This window comes from Euprymna scolopes, chromosome 10, assembly GCF_053919585.1.
Source record: "Euprymna scolopes isolate OS-2025 chromosome 10, ASM5391958v1, whole genome shotgun sequence".
NCBI lineage: Eukaryota > Metazoa > Mollusca > Cephalopoda > Sepiida > Sepiolidae > Euprymna > Euprymna scolopes.
Window position 1 is genome coordinate 156772001 of NC_136491.1, and position 16133 is coordinate 156788133.

Genomic DNA, 16133 nt, shown 5'->3' on the forward strand with positions numbered 1-16133 from the left:
ACTGCAGACACTTGTGCCCCCACGACGTAGACACCCTCGACAAACCCGACAGGCTGCTAAATCCCACCCCCATACAGTAGAGATCCCTAGATGTAAAAGATCTTTCTACTCCAGTAGTTTCTTCCCCAGAACCGCTAGACTTTGGAATTTTATTCCAGGTCCCTGCTTCCCTAACTGTACTGACATGCAGAAGTTCAAGTGTAACGTGAACCGACATCTTGCTGCCCAAATCCCAACATAGTGCCCCAGTAGTTGCTGCCCCTGATAGTAGCCCCCTACACCAAAGTGGCAATGTGCCTTGTTTGGGGTGAAAATGTAATAAAAAAAAAAAATGAACTCATTTTCCCCCCTATAATTTTGACATTAATACGATTAAAAAGACATTTCATGCGATTGTAATATGTACAAGGTGCAGCACAATATTTGAGGTGTATTATAGGCATATTACCTCTCAACTTCCTTGATAATCGTAGATTCCTATATTTTTTCTGCTAAGAGTTAACTGCCACAATCGGTTAAAATCAATGGAAGTAGTAAAATATTTTCTCTCCAATTAATTCCTCCTTCCCCCTTCACCACTTACACAGTTTCCGGGATTGTTCACAAAGGACAGTTACGAAGGAACACCGCTTTAGGTTTTCTTTACTTCGTAGTTGCTTAAAAAAACTGGAATGGAATTTTAACGTTCCTTTTCGTTCTATGCTTTCTACTGGGTGAAATACACCATGGGCTTAACCGAATCGAAGGGTTATTTATGCCATTTTTTTTCACTTTTCGCTGTGATTTTTGTTTTTTGTTTTTCCGAATACGTTCATCATTTTCTTCTCTTATTTTTATTTTTGTTTTTCTGATTTCTTTTTTTAAAGAAGTTTTACGTTTGTTCGCTGTTTTTTTTGTTTTGATTTTTTCGATTTTTTAAAAGAAGTTTAACATCTTTTTTTAAAAAAAAAATATTTAAACAGGATTATTGCTTTGCTTATCCTTTACTTTACCCCCCCCCCCCACACACACCTCAAAACACCCGGGCAACACCGGGTACCCCCACTAGTTAGTAATAAATAGTGATATTTACAACTAGAAATATAGTAAGTTTCAGGCTTCTAAAATTCGTACCAGAATTATCTGCAAGGACCTGTGGCACAGTGGTTAGAGCACTTGGAAAAATCAATTGTAAAAAGTGATAAAAAGTTAAAGGTTCAATCCTTAGTGTGGGAGACTGAAAAATACAATTGCAAATGACTTAGGACCTCTATTCAGTCATGGCTGATAGAACAAGAGCATGCTACCCCCCGTGAAGTAAATAAAGGGTTCTGCTCGAAATTCTATCCAAATTCCTGAGTTCGACAAACATTCCCGAGTTCAACAAGATACACCTGAAGAAGGTCGAAGGTTACATCAGCCAAAACATAAATGTAATTTTGATTGCAGAACCAATGTTTAAATAACATAACTAGTTGGAATTAGTCCTTTTAGAGCTAAAACGAACCTCGTTCAATCTCAAGAGATGATGAATACACGCTATAAGGTTGGATACGAAGGATAATCTATTGTGGAGCAATGATTTCTCAATCCCAATCACACCTCTCTTGCACTCTCTCGCACTACTTTATTCCATTGGCAAAAACTTCAAGATCACTGGAAACAATGCCGGGGTAAGCAGAGAGTTATCACACTTACAGTACCTGGAATTCCCAAATATTAACCCATTTCAGATTAACCAAAATCAACGTTGCTTAACCTTGGTGATCTAATGGCTACTCATGCGTCAACTTGGTTATGTAGGATGCAATTCTCCTGTTGAATATTTTCTTACAAAAGAGAAAAGAAAAAGAAACAGAAGTATTAGAACAAAAGAAAATCTCCACACGTGTTTTATATTTTCCTTCCAAAATCGGCATTATGCTTCCACACAAGTTATTTTGGTACTTATGCATAATTTGAACCAGACGTAACTCAGCGTCCGATCGGCTTTGCTCAGAACATGACGTCAACAGCGAAGTTTCGCCGAACGTTTCCGATTATTATAACTTAACAAACGCTACTCAAAAAAAAAAAAAAAAAAAAAAAAACACTGGATGAAACATGTAAATATAATAAAATTAACAAGGAATAAAAAAAAAAGAAAAAAAAAAGAAAAAGAAATGACGATCTACCGAACAATTTTTTTAATTTTTTTATAATAAATAAATATTTTTAATGGAAAAAAAAACAGTAAGTTGTATTTATTTTTTTTTTGTCCAAAGAAAATAACAACAACAACAACAACAACAACAACAACAAAAAACAAAACAAAAAAAAAACAAAGTTCAAAATGAAATAGATAAGCCAATTTCTTTTGTGTGGTAAATTTTCTTTCAACAAAAGTTGTCAATTAAGCAAATGTTTTTTTTTGTGATTTTGATAATAAAAGTTTTGGTGAACAGACTTTTTTTTAACAGAAACATTTTTTTTGTTTTTATGTTTGTATAAATTAACATTTTTTTTCGGAAGGGTGGGGACTGGGGCTGTACAACCGTTTGTTATTTTTTTAATTTTTGCCGTTAGGTTTAGATAGATTTCTACGGTCGCATCAGGCGATTGCAAAGTGGGAGTCAGAACAGACAGCAGATGTGAAAGAAACTTCACCAACCAGGTAACTTTCCGAAATATGGTTTAAGATGGCGACAAAAAGGTCATGACCAAATTTCTGTTCCACATTTTTTTTTTTTTATTTCATTGTTTAAGTTTTCTTCCACATCTGCTCCACATGATTAGTGGTCGCCTTGGTGTCAGGGTCGACAAAATGAAGACTGTGGTTCACCGTTAAATAGTGACACCCTTCTCCTCCCACTCTACTATATCCTTTCAGCAGTCTATCACGACCGTAGTCCCTGACAGAACATATTATTTTAGAATAGCAAGGAGGTTGTTCTTATTTGGGACTGTGACATGGAAACCCTCTTTCTCTGCGAGGTCATAAGCACCGAACATCCAAAGTGGCTTTAGTAGTCGGCCGACGTTGTGTTTCCGACAGTTGAATGCGGATTCGTCTATTTCGATGGTATGCCCTGGGCCATTAATCTGCCGGGGATGTCTGAGGAAATAATCACGGCCTATGTCCCGTATAAAGTTTTTCCAGTCTGTTATGGTATGCACAGACACCATCCCACATTCTCGCATAACATTTTTACGTGTTGTCATGTCGTAGGCTCACAGGTAAATAAACCGTATTATGGTGGCGATCTGATGCTTGAGTGTTGGAAAAATGTGCCTGTTCTCAGGGAGGTGCACTGCCGACATTGTGTGCGTGTTGCACCTCCACCAACATCCACGCTTCACAGATCTTCTTTTGGCGATTAGGCAGTTCTCACCACAGCATATAGCAGAAATGGATTTTAAAATTTTCAGATAGAGGTTATCCTAATAACCATATTTAACCTTAAACACATCAATTGGACTTATATTAAGTACATTACTTAATATTATCTTCTTTCTTTTTTTTTAATGGAGAGTAGACAATGCATTGTGGATGCGTTGTCGGCAGCTCCCATTACTCTTGCTTCTTTTTGTTTGTTACTTAGTCCTCATTTTTAATGAGTGATTTTTCTGACAAAACGAGAAGAAAAAGCTGTATTCTCGGTTGGCAGTAACTTGCGTGAACAGTCGCCAGAGATGGAAATTTTTTGTTTCTATGTCTATTCTTGTGGCTATGTCACTAGTAAGGGCGCTGGAAGTAAATGCTTTATCTGGGCTGACGTTATCCGCCTGATAGTCAGGGATCCAAACCTTGATATACCCACTAAGAAGGCTGTCCTATCAGCAGGTGCAAAGTACTGGGCTGCTGTATTGCTAGTCGCTGAATGGATTCTGGACCATGCAGTAGCTTCTGTTGGGGCTTCTTGATGCCATATTAGTGGGTAATTGTTACGGCTTTACCTTATGATGTGCTACACACAAAAAAAAAATATATATATTTCTTCATTTCTTTTTCTCTCTTACTTTCCCTCTCTGTCCTGTTCTAAGCAAGTCTGTCGACCTACTCCACAAATCCCCCCAAAATATCATAAAAATTTTCCAAAAAAAGCATGATTAAACCCAAATCTTCAACTTTCAACATAGATTCCTATTACCATGTCTCCTTCTCCAACATCCGGGGTCAACGTTCCAACCTTCCAGAAGTTGAAACCCAATTACAGGAGACTAAACCAGACCTGTAATTCCTAAGCGAAACTGGCATTGAACCGGCTATTTCCCTAGATGAGTTAACATCTAAATCTGACCTCCAAGATTACTATGAGCATGGAATATGTGCCTACATTAAAGATGGCTTTCCATGTGGTAGGGACATCTCCAGAGAAGATCATAAATTACCCTATATGTTCTTCCAGGTTGCACTTGCTCACAACACTGCGTTTATATTTTCCCTCTATTGCCCCCACAACAGCGGAATTACTATCTTTAAGAGCATATCTGAGAAAATTGTCCACATCCTATCTGCTCATCTTTCAGCTAACATTCACGTCTGTTGAGACTTCAATGTTCACAATGTGGAATGGGTAACCTACTTAAACAAGACAGATGATGAGGGGAGGTTCTGTCACGATTTCTCCATTCCTTATGACCTCACTCAGATTGTTCGCAAACCCACCTGAGTGCCCGATACTGACAGTCAATATACAAGTCTCCTAGATCTTTTCCTAACAACTTGCCCTGAGCTATGTTCATCTTCTGTTCTGTCTCCACTAGGATCTTCCGACCATTCTGTTGTATCAGTAAAGATAAAAACGAAATGTAATAAGTCCTCTGACGAACCTCTCCATTGTACAGTCTATCGATACTCTATGACTGACTGGGATAGTTTCCGTACATTTATATCTGATCTACCTCTCCATTCCATCTTTAAAAAGGATGTGTCCTCTATAATAACAGACCTGACGGAATGGTTAATTGTAGGCATAAACCGTTTCATACCCTCAAAAAATTCCTGCAAAAACCTAACAGCCAGCCGTGGTCCTCTCCAGAATGTGCTGCTGCCATTGCGCACAGAAATCACTTTTTCCATTGCTTCCAACGTAACAGATGTACTGAGACTAAAACCGCTTTCAGGACTGCCAGCAACCACTGTAAAAGGGTAATGAAGAATGCGAGAGAGTTGTATGCTCAGTTCGTCAAGTCCAAAGTGGCTGAGCAGCGGCTTGGCTCCCACCAGTTTTGGCAAATAGCAAATGGGATCCTGAACAAAACTATCATCAATGTATCTATCTGAGATAATCTCGTCAGCATCAGACAAAGCCAAACTCTTTGCCAAGAACTTTGCAGCTAATTCCACTCTATGCGACCAAGGCTGCCAACCCTCCATATTTCCTCCTGTATCAGAAAACATGCTATGCAGCATACAAATATCTGTGCGTGATGTTACCAAGCTAATCAAAAACCTTGATTCCAGTACAGCAACTGGCCTTCCTATTATAGTGCTCAAAAAGCTTCAACCAGAACTAGCTCCCATACTTACAAAGCTGTTTAAGCGTTGTCTTAAGGAGAATTGCTTCCCAACACCTTGGAAAATCTCATCGGTATGCCCTGTATTTAAGAATTCAGGTGATCGGTCATCTCCCTTTCAGTACAGACCTATAAATCTCCTGTGTGTCATGAATAAGTTACTTGAATCTGTGTTAAATAGAGAAGTAGTCAATCACCTCAGCAAAACGTTCTGATCCCCATCTGACATCAATTGAAATGAATTGCTCTCGTCTTGGGGAGACTCCATGTTTTGACAAGCTTCTGTGCTTGACCTTTACTCCTGATCTAAAATGGAATACGTACATCAAATCCGTTGCCAAGGTCGCTGGAAAAATGATGGGATCCTTCTATCGATCCAGTAGATATCTCACTGCTGATGCAATTCTCTACCTATATAAGAGCCAGGTACGTTCAAGGATGGATTATTGCTGTCACATCTGGGTAGGAGCTGCTAGCAAGACTTTATCATGCCTTGACAGAATTCAGAAAATACTTTGTAGCCTTGTAGGGGATTCCCTTTTCTCTTCCCTGCAACCTCTTTCTCACAAAAGAGACGTTGCGAGACTGTCTCTGTTTTATCGTTATTTTCATGGCAAGTGCTCGTCTGAGCTCCAATCTATTGTCCCCCCCTCACCAAACATTCACGAGAAACACTCGTTTGGCTGTAAACACTATCAATAATTCCCCCTACTCTTTATCTGTGCCTAAACCTACTAAACGTAGTTCCATGGACAAAGTTTCTTTCTTTTTTCTGTGGAACTCTCTTCTGTTTACCTGCTTTCCAGCTAACTACACTATGGCTGTCTTCAAGTACAATGTAAACAAGTTCTTGATGAGCCGTTCCCCTTAAGTAATCCAATTTACCAAATTTACACTTTAAACGATTACTATGATATTGTCCTTTTGACAACTGTACACTCTTTAACCCTTATCCTTGAGTGGCCTCTCGGCTTTGATAAGTGGCGATCCCTTTGTAAAAAAAAAAGGAAACACAGTTTTTTTTTCAGCAATTAATTTTTTTTCTTGACAATATGAGACCACCGTTTTCGGCGTCATAAAATATTTTTTTAACCTGGAGATATTCATTTTTTTGGTTACACAGTTTTCAGAAATAAGCTGCTTCAAATGTGTTGCTTAGTGATTTTGTGCTGCTCAGTGAATTTAATGATTTTCCAGTTTTTACTTCGAAGAGTTCGTCTGCTACTTTGCAGTGCATTGATTGGATGATCGGCATCTTACGTCAGATCACAATCAAACCTGAGCGCATGAGGTCATGTTCCAAGCAAATGGTTCAAACTATGCATTAGTATTTGGCTCAACTTAAATAACTCTACAAGGAATTTAACATGATTTAAATGATTCTTATGTTCCTTAGTATCTTTTAGCCTAAATAAACATTCCTACACTGCAGTAATATCGATTTCTGTTCACAACTCGGTTCGCTTACAAACGTTTACTTACACCATACTGTCACTGTAATAAGTAAAAAAAAAGTTAGAATCATCACCATGATGACTATTAACAGAAGAACAGACAACCTTTCTTTCATGATTTTATCTCAGTCTGATTCATTTTGAAAAGATGTCGATAAAATTATTCTTCCAGACTCATACGCCATCTTGTATTCGTTTTTATTTTAAGCAAACTCATTCATTCATATTTTATGTAAGTGTTTTTTCGTCTACACTGCAGCAACATCGATTTTATAATTCAATCTTGTGTATTTCATTATTGTGAGCTTGTGTAAGCTATAAGATGTTGTTTCACGACGAGAGAGAGAGAGAGAGAGAGAGAGAGAGAGAGAGAGAGAGAGAGAGAGAGAGAGAGATGAGAGGGGGAAAAAAAAATCACACGCGGCAGCACAGTTCCAAACAATTTCGTTCACGCTACCCAACACGTTACCAGAGCAACTTCGGCAGTTACTCTCCGAATGACTCTAGTATCGGCTTTTTATAGCCTTTGAACGAACTCATTTTCGCCATAGGTATGCCTGCTTCTTGAGCACTTCCGCGGATGCTCATCACATAAGATATTAGAGTAGCAGCATTTAATAGAAATACATAATTCGCCATGAGCTGTTTCTCCACGTCGATCTTGAACGATTTTGTAATCAACATGAGTTCCAGGCTGAGTAAAGATGAGGAGACAAATATTATGAACAGAATTCATCCTCTGGATTTACACGTTGTCAAAACACAAAATTTCATCACTCTCTCTTTTTTTTTAAAAGATTAGGATTTCTTTTCTTTTTTAATACTTTTTTAAATCTCAAATAAGGTACAGCCCCACTTGGATGTAACGGGTTACTATTTGAGACCATATCTATAGAAATATTATCTAGGGCGTTGAGCAGCAAGGTGTCTGTTTACATTACACTTGAACTTTTGCATGTCAGTGCAGTCAGGGAAGCAAAGATCAGGGAGAAACTTCCAAAGTCTAGCAGTTTGAAGGAAGACTTTTCGGCAGCTAGGAATCTCTACAGTGAAGGGGTGGGGGTTTGCTGCTTTTCGGGTTAGTATGGGATATTTACGTCGAGGGGGTACAAGAGCTTGGTGTTCATTGGAGCACCGTTAAAATACTTGTAAAATAGGTACAGGATGCAATATTTCGTCGATGGGATAGAGGTTGGGGCTTCGTTGCCAGTGTAGAACTTTTGTATGATTAGAAATATTTCTTGATATTTTCTCACGTCTTAGAATTAGTGTAGGTTTTATGATGTATAACGCATCTCCAACATAAGCGGTTCCTGTCTCAGCTAATTCCCATACTTCTAAAACAGTTGCATCAGCCTCGTATGGTATAGCACCTTCAATATTTTATCCCTTTTCTATGAGGAAAGATTTCTTCAGACCCTCTGATAGTAATTTAACTTAAAAATCAGTTAAATGAAAATATAATGTAATTAACATATATGAGCTTATTTCATGTGCATGTATATATGTATATGTAAGTTTTTTATTTACTATTCAGATTAGTATTCAAATTTTACATAAGTAATCAATATCTCCGTTCAGCCTCGAAAGACAAAGGATACCCTCTGTAGGGAAACTTTTGCATGTCAGGCAAGGGTTGCACAATCAACAACCACACCTCTCCTCAATTGGCAGCGAATTTGATGTACGTGTTCCATTTTAGATCAGGGGTAAAGGTCAAGCCTAGAAGCTTGTCAAAACATGGAGCTTTCTCAAGAGGATAGCCATTTATTTTAATTGATGCCAGATGGGGAGCAGAGTGTTGATGATGTAAAGATAGAAGCTTGGTTTTAGGTGCATTAAAAGTAACCTGCCGCTTCTTTCCCCATTGTACCACGTGCTCAAGATCAGAAGAGAGAGCATTAAAGAGAACTTGGTCGTTTACGACATTTGATATGTTGCCATTGATGGTATTGTCATCAGCATAAATGTCTACAAATGATCTAAGGATGTGATTTGGAAAATCATTGATGTAATCAGGAAGAAAGTTGGACGCAGGATTGACCCCTGAGAGACTCCAGCATTAATACTATGAGGTTCTGATTTCTGCAATCACTACTCTTATGAACCTATCAGACAGAAATGATTTAATAATTGAAAAGACATTTCCAGCTATAGTATAGCTTGAGATCTTCTGAAGTAGAGTTTATGCCATACTCTATCAAAGGCCCTTGATATATCAAGAGCAATTACCCTAGAAAGGAAGCCTCCATAGAGAGTTTCGCTAATCCTATGAGAAATAACCGTAAGGACATCTGCTGTAGATTTAGCAGGACGGAAATCCATATTGCATGTCACTAAGTAGGTTATTTTTGCTACTTCTCTATTTAATACAGATTCCAGTAATTTACTCATGACTCACAGGGGCTTATTGGTCTGTACTGAGGGCTAGATCTGATATAAATATACGGAAGCTATCCCAGTCAGCCATAGAGTATCAATAGACTGTACAATGGAGAGGTACGTCAGAGGACTTATTACATTTCGTTTTTATTTTAACTGTATAATTTGTACATTATATTATTTTTTCATGATATTATTTATACATTATATTATTTATATATTATATTATATTATTTATACATCATATTGATTTTATATTTTTCAGACATTTTATTATTTGAGATTTCACATTTTATTATTTATCAATTGTGTTATTTTTTCATAACGAGGTGACTTCAATAAGTTTTCTGATTTTTTTCATAATGGCACTTTTATTAATAGCATACTCATGAACTTCTAGTCCCAATTTTGTAGTAATCTCCACCGGCTGCAGTGCACTTGTTGTATCCTTTTAACAAGTCCTGGAAGGCCTCATGAAAATCCTCTTGTGTGCGTGTCTCAATAACTCTCATCACAGCCTCTTTCATCTCCTCAGTTGTCACATAACGATAGCCTCTACGGTTTTCCTTGAGCTTAGGCAATGACCCAAAGTTACAGGGAACAAGGTCTTGACTATAGGGAGGATGAAGCACTGTCTTGATGTCCATCTTGGTCAAATAGTCTGTGATCTTCTCTGAGCACTCTTAGGAAAACTTTGGGCAAATTTTCTATATCTTTAATTCCTTGTGAATAATTGTGTGTACAGTTCCCAAACTGACATCAAACGGTACACTTACTGTCTTTATAGACACACGTCGGCCCTTATCCATGAAATTCGTTATTTGGCCAATCAACTCTGGTGTTCTGACTTCCTTACTCCTCCCACACCTCTCTATTATGTCGTCGCTCAAAAACTGATGCTCGATTCACACAAGATCGTCCAAAAGGAGTCTGAAGCATTCCATACGTTACTATTGCATATGTGAATAAATGCGAAAATCTATATTTCAAAGTTCATGATATTGACCATCTTACAATTTACTCCTTTAATTCAGTTGACATTTATAATTTTTGACAATTTTCGTAGCCCAAAATCAAGCACTTAATTGTTATATCAATTAGTGAATATATTTTGCCCTTAACGCATCAGAAGAAATAGAAACAATCACCACCTGACTACAGCTTGGGTGTCTTCAAGTCCAACGTTAACAAATTCCTAATGAACCGCCCTCTTAAGTAAACACTTCATTAAATCTCCACACTAACGTACTGTATGTGCAATAACCCTTATCCCTGAGTGGCTTCCGGGCCTTGATAAGTGGTGACCGCCGTGTAAAAAAAAAAAAAAATCAATTCATCAAAAGGAAATAAAGTGGGTTTTGACATGATTAAAATCCGAAAATTAGAAGAGAAGCTGTAAATACCTTATAATATGTTTATATTACGCCATTTATATATATATATATATATATATATATATATATATATATATATATATATATATATATATATATATATATAATCAGGAAACCTTTGTATAGTTTACTTATTTTTATTATTATTATTTTTGTTTAGTTTGTTTTTTTTTTTTTGCAATTTTTTGTATTTTTTTCAATAGTATCCAGCGTAGTATAAACGCCCCCCCCCCACATCCCCATGTTAAGAATAGTTTTAGTAAAACCACCCCAATCTCGAACGTTAACATGGGTAGGTATGGGGTGTTAATTCCTCAAGCCGTTCATAACATGGAAATGTTGAGGGTTTTTACTCTACGCTTTGTACTGCCATCAAATATTGGTTAATTTTTTGAGAATTTTTTTAGTACCCAGTGTAGTATAAACACCTCAACCTTCCCATGTTAAGAATGGCTTTTGGAGTAAACAACCTCGAAAGCCAAAACATGTAGAGGTTGGGAGTGTTTATTCCGAATGAGTTTTTTAACATGTGAATGTGTCGGGGGTGTTTATAGCACGGTGGGTACTGTCGTACTACCCCCCCCCAATTTTTTAACAAGCAAAATAATTGTTTTTCAATAAAAGATGAATATTTTTTGGTATTTACGCGCTTATTATAACGTGCTGAAATAACAACGTATTTAGAAAGACATTTTAAACATGATTAGCGTAGCTTTTTTTTGTAATTATAGTGTACTTTCATTTAACAATTTAATAAAAGAGATATTGTAAAAGTGAATTTTAGTTAAGAAAACTATGTTATACAATAGCGCAGTAACATAAGTACATAAACACCTTGTATTAATAATTTATTCACCAAATGTTAAGCGTAAAGTGCAGTGTATTTCAACGAAAATTTAAAAAATGTTTATTTAAGAGAAATTGGCAGTGAACGTTTGTTTGTCTATTGTAAACAGAATGTTTTTTTTAGTCTAAGAAAAGATAAATGTTTGATGTTATAAAAAGAGATGAATTGTTTTCCACTTAAATAATTCGATATTTTGTTAATTTTCTTATAAAAATAAGAAAAGTAACAAAATATCGAATTGCTGTGGTTCATATCGTTTAAGTGGAAAACAAACACAAAAGAAAAAACAAAAAGAAAGCAAAAAAACAAAAAAAAAAACAAAAACAAATAAAAAACAAACAAACAAACGGTATGTTTTTTCATAAGAAAGAATTAATAGCGGAAAATCACGGGAAAACTCGTATGTATAAGTGAAAAAATAAAGAAAACAGTTTAGTTATTTATATAAATGCGGACTGTCATCTTCAGCGCTTATAGTTGTTGTTTCACGACATTTCGGCCAACTGTTCCTTTGGCCTTCGTCTGGTTGTTAACCGCGACGGTGTAGGAATGATGAATCTCGTAATTGATCATCAGCAAAGTTGAGGGAGTAGTTGGCCGTAACTTCGTGAAACAGCCACGATGAAAGATGAGGACAATGGTCCTGATTTAAATGAACAACTAAATAAATAAATAAGTAAAAATAAATAATGCATATAATTAATGACAGAATTTAAAAAAATGAAAGAAGACTTGTCGAATAGCTGAGGATAGCAGGCGGGGTGCAAGTAGATTAATGCACACAGCTGCCAAGAAAATGTTACATGATGCAAACAACCGAGTAAACTGCTAGACGAATAGGCGTCGCATAGGGCAAGTGATAAGCGAATACGGAGAGAGTGGGAAAGAGTGAGACTGAGGCGAGAGCGACTAATGATTGGAATGTGTGAATAAAGAAGCAGTATTACATAGTTTTGTACACGTTTAGTCTGTGGCCGAATAAATATAATAGCAGAAGCAATGACTTAATATAGAATCGGTAAAGTCCCGAAATGCAAATCTAATGTAGAGAATAAAAGATAAAAACCAATGGGTATGTAAATAAATGGCGGCATATTTATAAGTGTCGAACTGTTCGTTTAGTGGAAGATGCAAATAGGAGAATATGAGATTGTCTACGTCGCCGTCAATCAGCGGTGCCGGATTTCGTCAAGGGAGAAATTATTTTCTAGAAATAAGAAAAATATAAAGGTTATGGTATGTGTATGTGTCGAATAATCAATTAAGAGCGGCGTAAATCCAGCATAGTAGGAATACGTACAGATGGTGTCAGTGTTTAGTGGGAGCGGTGGGAGCACAGAATAGGTAGAGAGAAAAATAGGAAATACTTCCTCTAAAGATAGGAAGATACTGATCGTGTCGCTCCTCGGAAATAACCTAAGATTTAATGTAACACCTAAATGTGCAGATAATGTCATGGCTAATAGGCTAGATGTAATAAATATGCATGTGACATGTGTTGTTGCAAACCTGCAATCAAATTATTATATATAGGATTATATTATTTCTATTTTGAATTTTTTAATACATTATACTATTTGTACATTATGTTTGGTGTACATTATATGTTTTACACATTATATCATTTGTACATTATTTTATTTGTACATTAACAAATTGATACGCATCACAACTCACTAGACGGCAGAAGCGTCATAAATGCATATGCATCATAAACCAGCTACGTACACACATATACTTTGGAGACACGTACGCGGTGCCTTAAATAAGTTTTCAGATCTTTTTTTTGCATTTTTGTATTTAAGATTGTCGTAGACTCTTTAGAATTCACTATGTTATTGCTATGCACCTTATTAGATGACTGACCAATTTTTATGATTTCAATTAGTCGCAAAGAACTTAAGATGCGGAAGATTTGCACGAAATTTATCCCTAGGGTGCTCCATCCTTGTCACAGACTATTTAATCAAGATGAGCAGGAAAGCAGTTCCCCACCCTCCCTATACTCCAGATCTTGCTCCCTGTGACTTTTAGTTATTCCCTTAGTCCAAAGAAAACCTTAGAGGCTGTCGTGATGAGACAACTTAGGAGATGAAAGAGGCTGGGATGAGGATCGTTGATATGTCCACACAAGAGGACTTCTATGGGGTCTTCCAGAAATTGTTGGAACGGTACAGCAAGTGCATTGCAGTCGGAGGAGATTATTTCGAAGGAAACTACAGTGTCATGTGTGTACTATCAATAAATGTGCCCATACAAAAAAAGTCTGGAATCTTATATACACACACACACACACACACACACACACACACACACACACACACACACACACACACACACACACACACACACAGACTCCAGAGAAATTCATCTATTATATCAGTGAGTGATCATTAATAACGTCTGGCGAAAGAACCCTGACTGAGTAGGTAATACTACATCATAATATTTGGCAGAAACTAAAGCAATTCCTTTGGCAATTTATTTCTCGGTATCCATTGTGCTGTTTCGAATTGCCCAATGGTTTTGTGGAAGCGTGATGATCGCCGATCCCAAGAGAGACAAATGGACAATTTCCACTTGGGTAAATCTGAACAGTATTTTAGTGACAATGCATTGATGCAGAAGCTGAAAGAAAAATCCCCTCGAGTTCAAAGTAGTGAAACAATAAAATGTAGTTTACAACAGCACAACATTTATTTGGTGTCTGACGTGAGAAAGAGGTTCTACATCGAATCTGTGTATCGAATCTAAAGATGGCGAGATGCATTGACATAGAGTGAGATTCAAGAAAACTTCCGCTTCCCTTATTTCGTTCTTTAGTCCTCATATGACACGAGCAATGTTTCTCATAAAGAGGGAAGAATTGTTGTTAGACGCAAGGTCAGTATTTATTGTGGGGGAAATCCAGCTCCCCAAAAAGTCTCACTCTGGATAGGAACAAAAATTAAAATTGCCTCCGTCTTGAAGGATTTCTCTTCCATTGATCCAGGACAGAAAAGCTGAAGTGTTGTATCAGAACATATACTGCACTTTGTTCAGAATCTATTTCATATAGATAATACTTATACAGGGTGACCCCCCCCCAAATGGGCCCCAAATCTAATTAGGCCCTGTTTCTTAGTGTTTTGTCTGAATGAAATGAAACTTTGGTCATAACTAGTTTATTATATTCAAAACCTCACATCAAAACACTAGGGTCTTTGGCCTTTTTTTCTCCGTTCTAGAGCATATGTTCCAGATGGCCTCCATTTAGCTTTTGTTTTTTTTGGGTCACCCTGTAATTGGTAAGATTTTTTTTTTTTTATCTTGAAGTAGTAATTTTATCTCTTTACATCAAATGGCTTCATGCCTTGTCTGGGGGCAACTTCCATAAAAAGAAAGGTATATATTTATCTTTGAGTTGATTACTGAAAAAGAGGAAGTTATGCATGCGTTTATAAAGAATGGATATATAGAAAGTATCAAGTGTCTAGCTAACCCTAACGCTATAGTTTCTTAGCTTTTTGGCTAGGAACAAAGTGCAGTATATGTTCTGATACAACACTTCAGCTTTTCTGTCCTGGATCAATGGAAGAGAAATCCTTCAAGACGGAGGCAATTTTAATTTTTGTTCCTATCCAGAGTGAGACTTTTTGGGGAGCTGGATTTTCCCCACAATAAATACTGACCTTGCGTCTAACTCTGCCCTGGTGGGGAGACAAGTAAATAGGAACCCTAATGCTAATCCTAACCCATTTTCCTATGACATGTGAATTTCATGCGTTGACAAGTCAAAGGGAACAAGTTCGAATGAATGTCTGTTCGGTTCGTGTGTTTAAGTGAAAGATGAAGTAAGATAGAGTAGCATGACGTCACACATTTGGTATCAGGCGTGTGACATTTAAACTTGTACTTATCTTTGAATTAAGATGCGCTGCAATTTCAATGAATTCCTTTAACGAGAATCGGAGCATCAATAAGAAATTAATAAAACTTTTGTAGCAAAATGACCGTCAAAATCAATGTTCAATAATAGAATTTTCTTCATTAGAATAACGATTAAATAAAAATGGATTATTTAATAGAGAAATTATTAAATTATATTAATTGAATGAATCTAAATAAATCTTATTATGCTTCTTCAAAAGTTTTCAGCTTAATGTAATTATTAAGAAAATCCAGTTTTCATGTATTCAGTTTGTAAATTTGCAAACAGTCGATTTATGTGTTAACGCATGCACACTCTTTTACAGGTTAAAAGCAACATTTCTTTAAAATATTGATTATATATATATATATATATATATATATATATATATATATATATATATATATATATATATATATATATAGTGATTCAATGAATTTAAAAGTTTGAGTTTCATATCAAAGATTTTTATGATTCTAAGCAAGACAAAGAATACTTTAGAAATTTTATCTCTTTATCCTTAGGGTTTCGATGTCTACCATCTCATAAAGAGGAGAAATTATTAGCAAATATTTATAAAGAGTAATTCTTCTTCAGGAATATACCCGACCCGGATATCTACTCAGTGATGTGGATTACCCAATATACAGCTTGGATCTTATTATCTC